Below are 6000 nucleotides of genomic sequence, written 5' to 3'. Positions count from 1 at the left end.
ACACACACACACACACACACAGCTATATCACAGTCGTGACTCTCAGCTCACTGACACATGGCTTCCTGTCCTCTCATGCGTGCACGCAGAAAATACAGCGTCAAAGAGGTCCTGAGGTTAAAGGAGCAGACAGTTATTCATCATTTACGTGTGTGTGTGTGTGTGTGTGTGTGTGTGTGGTGAAGGTTGTGCGACCGTGTGTGTAAGTCCGAGACGCTGCCAGTATCTGTGCCGAGATGATCTTGCTGACTCCGGAGCAGCTGCGCCGTTTGCCTCATCAGCTCATTGGTGGATGCTGACTTTGAATAACGCCTGAAATGGCTTTTTGTGAATTTTGTGAAATGTGAGGACATTCCACAGGCATAATGGCTTTTATATTGTACAAACTTTATTATCTATCCCCTACACTGTCCCTACCCCTAAACCTACTCATCACACACACACACACACACACACACAGCCCCTACCCCTAAACCTACCCATCACACACACTGCCCTTAAACCTACCCATCACACACACACACACACACACACACACACACACACACACAGCCCTTAACCCTACCCGTCACAAGAAAATTCTGCATTTTTACTCTCATAAAAACTCCTCCTGTGTGATTTATAAGCCTTTTGTAAAGTGGGGCCATGGGTAATGTCCTCATATTTCACCCTCTCCTAATACCTGTGTCATACCCATGGCATTATACACATTTGAGTCCTGATATCACAAAAACAAGCACACGCACACGCACACGCACACACACAGATACAAAGAAACTTAGGCACAGAGGCGTTCTGACGCAAAGTGAACAAACAAGACACGAGTGTGAGCACACACACACGCGTCCCAGCTGTCTGGATATCGGACTGATCCGCCGTAATGTGATGAAATATGAATGAGTCTGTCTCTGCAGTGCCGTTTCTCACAGATTAGCGACAAACACTGAGCTCTACCATACGGACCAGAAAACACTCAACAACAGCCGCTCTATATATATATATATAAATTAGTGCTGGGCAATCACATCCAAAATAAAAGTTTAATTACACATATTGTGTGTGTACTGTGTAAAATTATTATGTATATATTAATGCACACACATGCATGTACATATTTAAGAAATATATTTATATATTAAGATAATTTTATATATATATATATATATATATATATATATATATATATATATATATATATATATATATATATATATATATATATATATATACGTACATGTATATATGTATGTATGTATGTATGTATATATGTATATATATGTATATATATATATATATATATATATATATATATATATATATATACAATATATACATGAATGTGTGTGTATTTATATATACATAATAATTTTACACAGTACACACACAATATGTGTAATTAAACTTTTATTTTGGATGTGATGAATTGATTGCCCAGCACTTAATATAATAAATACAATGTAAAAATAAATAAATACATAAAATAAAAAATACATAACATAAACCACAATTAATTAAAATAAAATAAATAGAATCAAATAATAATAATTATAATAATAAAAAATATATAAAAATCTTCAGTAAACTTGCATAGAAAGACACACACTACTGTTCAAAAGGTTAGAGTTGACAAGATTTTGTTTTTGAACGTTGTCTCATGTTCACAGCATTTATTTTTTTTGTTTGTGTTTCAAAACTGTAAAATTATGAAATATTACACTTTAAATCATCAGTCCTCTGTGTGAATATATAGTAAAGTGTAATTTATTCCTGTGATCAAAGCTGAATTTATCATCATTCCTCCAGTCTTCAGAGTCACATAATCCTTCACTAATCATTCTCAGATGAGGATCTGATCATCAACACACATTTAGGATTATCATCATGTCTTTTTTTTATGGAAATGGTGATAATTTTTTGGTGAACAGATAGAAACAATAATTTGAAAGTTTTTTTATAACTGAAAAATCTTTTTTTTTTCACTCCCTGACCCTAAACTTTTAAACGTGCATGCATAAAGTATATGCACACTTGTGTTAAAAACATAGAATTGGAATTTATTTTTTTATGTATTATTATATTTATCATACTCAGACATCTTTACCAGCGTGAGCATTGCCCAAACACCTCGTTCCACTCATTTCCGGTCAAGCGTTGAGCATCTTTTGACCTTGGGAAGCTCAGAGCACTTAAAACGGGCCAGTGAGATAATGAGAGGGCGTAAGAGTGTGTGTTCACACATGAGTGGGAATTGTTTGAGTCTGTAATGGCGCTTAGACACACACTCGTGTGTGTGTGAAGTGAATCAGCGCCATTGAGCATCTACATAAGAGGAAATGCAGTCGAGAAAAGAACAGTGTTAAAGTATTATGAAAAATTATATCTTGATATTTTCTGGGATTTTCTTGATAATGATAATTAGACGATATTTCGCTGAGTGCGTTATTGTAATATTACCTCGGTGCCGGTGATAAGACACATTAGGGCTGTTACCAATCAAATTAAATGAGTATCAACATAATTCATCTTCGCAATGGAGAGGAAACAGAAGCAGTGGCGTTTACACAGACTGTTTAATAAGCGTAGAGGTGACAAATAACCTGTAGTAATGGACAAATAAGGTTTGGATGTTTTCCAAATCGATCAATGATTCGGATCGCCAGTGTCACGTGATTTCAGCAGTTTGACACGCGATCCGAATCATGAATCAATACGCTGATTCATAACCGTTTGAATCTTTATTTGAGGATTGAACACAAACGCGGAAGAGAAGCCAATGCTGAATAAAGTCGTAGTTTTTGTTATTTTTGGACCCAAATGTATTTTGGATGCTTCAAGAGACTCTAATTAACCCACTGATGTCTCATATGGACTACTGTGATGATGTTTTTATTCCCTTTCTGGACATGGACAGTATAGTGTGCATACACTTGCATACGCTCTCGGACTAAATATAAAATATCTTAAACTGTGTGTGAAGATGAACGGAGGTCTTACGGGTGTGGAGCGACATTAGGGTGAGGAGTTAATGACAGACATTTCATTTTTGGGTGAACTAACCCTTTAAATGTGAAACTAAAACCACCACTAGGTGGCAGCAAGTCAATGTTAATGAGTGAGTCATTGATATTCAACCGATTCATTCAAACGACTGATTCATTCAGGAACGAATCATTTGACCATATTAATCCGTCTTATTCATTGAATCATTGATTCAAATGATTCATTCAAAAAGCTGATTCATTCAATAAGGAAAACACAGCGTGTTGCTCAGAGACGCGATTGCAGTGCTGTGACTTTGTTTTGAACTATTCTCATTGGCGAAAGAGTAAAAATGGGCAATATGGTGTCTAAAATGTGTCACTTATTAAATTCTTGTTTAGTAAAATCAATATCACATTTGTTATCATGCTGATATCTGGATTCTTCCTGTGATATTTTGAAAGCGTGCACCCGCACTAGTCTAATCTTCTACATCACTTGTATGCGCGTGCACACTCGCTGGGTGTGTGTGTGTGAGGGATATACTCGATAATGTCAGATCGCACATCGTTAAAACAACAATTATCATATTATCGCAGATGATATATATCGCACACCCCTACTGCCGAGTGAATCAATATCAGGGTTTAAACATGAGGATCACCCTTTGTGTTCCTGTTTATTTCACAGGTTGGGCACAATTACACCAGCAGAGCCCTGAGCGCAGCTTAATGCTCCGTCTCCATAGTAACTCCAGCTAAATGCTTCCATTCGGAGTGTGTTAATTATATGCGCTCTGCACACGGCTGACGGGGGGATCTTTCACAATGAGGTAATGTTTTAAAAATCTCCACCGATTAATTCCTCTGGCTTTCCACCACTTTCTAAAACTTTCTCTCTCAGCCTGCCCCCTCTTGCACGTCTGAATGAAAGCTTCCCTGGGAAAGGAGCCAAAATGGCTGTCATTCCTGACGCAGAACAATCAGCCTGAGGCACGACGCTCCCCACTTCCCAGACATCAATCTCATGAGAAAAGCCCACAAATACTAACTAAAGTGTAAAATGGATAAACACGTGAATTTTGTTTTCAATCCGCAAACAAAGATTTTGAACGGTTATGAATCAGCGTATTGATTCATGATTCGGATCGCGTGTCAAACGGCTGAAATCACGTTTAAATCTTTATTCGAGGATTGAAAACAAACCCGGAAGAGAAGCCAATGCTGAATAAAGTCGTAGTTTTTGTTATTTTTGGACCCAAATGTATTTTGGATGCTTCAAGAGACTCTAATTAACCCACTGATGTCTCATATGGACTACTGTGATGATGTTTTTATTCCCTTTCTGGACATGGACAGTATAGCGTGCATACACTTGCATACACTCTCGGACTAAATATAAAATATCTTAAACTGTGTGTGAAGATGAACGGAGGTCTTACGGGTGTGGAACGACATTAGGGTGAGGAGTTAATGACAGACATTTCATTGTTGGGTGAACTAATAACCCTTTAAGATCACGATAATGGTTAAATTATGATCAAAAGTAGATATTGTGTTGAAATTGCAAGGTTATAAAGGAGAGTCGTACAGTCAGTGGTGATGTGCACAAATCACTCTTGGATCCGTTTCCTGAATAGGACAGGTCATACTAATCAATACACAAAATCAATTAATCGTCTATCAGCATTTTTGGCATTCATAGCAAAATCGCAGTCTTAAGCAAAGCCATCTTTACAGAACGACTAAAACTTCAGCTTGAATCTGATCTCTATCAATATGCGAAAATTACAAGTGAAAAAAACAATGATTCTTATTTAATTTCAGTTTAATGGGAAACATCTACAATTAGTAATAGTAATTATATCCATTGTTATAGACTCACATCAAGTAACAGAAAGCCATCTGTGATTCTACATACATGCCAGTGCGCTCTGTGGCGCTTATGGCTCTGTGCGGGTATGAGAGTATATGTGCACGAGTGTGAGTGTGAGCATGAGAGTATGAGCTTGAGTATGTGCACAAATATGTCCAAGAATATGAGCGGGTATATGAGCTAGAACTTGAACTTGAATATGTGTGAAGGCATAAGTGTGAGTATGTGCATGAGTACGAGTATGTGCACGGATATGAGCACTAGTGCGTGTGCAGGTATGTGTGTGAGTATGAGTATGTGCACAAGTGCAAATATGTGTATGAGCATGAGCATGTGCGCAAATATGTGTGTGAGTATGAGTAAGTGCACGAGTGCAAATATGTGTGAGTATGAGCATGTGTGCAAATATGTGTGTGAGTATGAGCATGTGTGCAAATATGTGTGTGAGTATGAGTGTGTGCACGAGTGCAAATATGTGTGTGAGTATGAGTATGTGCACAAGTGCAAATATGTGTATGAGTATGAGCATGTGTGCAAATATGTGTGTGAGTATGAGCATGTGTGCAAATATGTGTGTGAGTATGAGTGTGTGCACAAGTGCAAATATGTGTGTGAGTATGAGTGTGTGCACGAGTGCAAATATGTGTGTGAGTATGAGTGTGTGCACAAGTGCAAATATGTGTCAGTATGAGTATGTGCACAAGTGCAAATATGTGTGTGAGTATGAGTATGTGCACGAGTGCAAATATGTGTGAGTATGAGCATGTGTGCAAATATGTGTGTGAGTATGAGCATGTGTGCAAATATGTGTGTGAGTATGAGTGTGCACGAGTGCAAATATGTGTGTGAGTATGAGTGTGCACGAGTGCAAATATGTGTGTGAGTATGAGCATGTGTGCAAATATGTGTGTGAGTATGAGTGTGTGCACGAGTGCAAATATGTGTGTGAGTATGAGCATGTGTGCAAATATGTGTGTGAATATGAGTGTGTGCACGAGTGCAAATATGTGTGTGAGTATGAGTAAGTGCACGAGTGCAAATATGTGTATGAGTATGAGCATGTGTGTGTGAGTATGTGCACAAGTGCAAATATGTGTGTGAGTATGAGTATGTGCACGAGTGCAAATGTGTGTGAGTATGAGCATG

The 6000-nt window shown here is 37.8% G+C and overlaps 2 protein-coding genes across 2 annotated transcripts in view; one reads left to right on the top strand and one right to left on the bottom strand.

Annotated features, from left to right (window-relative positions):
* Positions 1–6000, top strand: part of med30 (mediator complex subunit 30) — a 198683-nt gene that overhangs the window by 93941 nt on the left and 98742 nt on the right. The gene's annotated exons all lie outside the window — the stretch shown is intronic.
* The window catches only part of ext1b (exostosin glycosyltransferase 1b), a 153039-nt gene that overhangs the window by 58513 nt on the left and 88526 nt on the right, over positions 1–6000 (bottom strand). The gene's annotated exons all lie outside the window — the stretch shown is intronic.

This window comes from Pseudorasbora parva, chromosome 19, assembly GCF_024679245.1.
Source record: "Pseudorasbora parva isolate DD20220531a chromosome 19, ASM2467924v1, whole genome shotgun sequence".
Taxonomy (NCBI): Eukaryota; Metazoa; Chordata; class Actinopteri; order Cypriniformes; family Gobionidae; genus Pseudorasbora; species Pseudorasbora parva.
The sequence above is the reverse complement of the archived record's forward strand: the minus strand, read 5'-3'. Positions and strand labels throughout refer to the sequence as shown.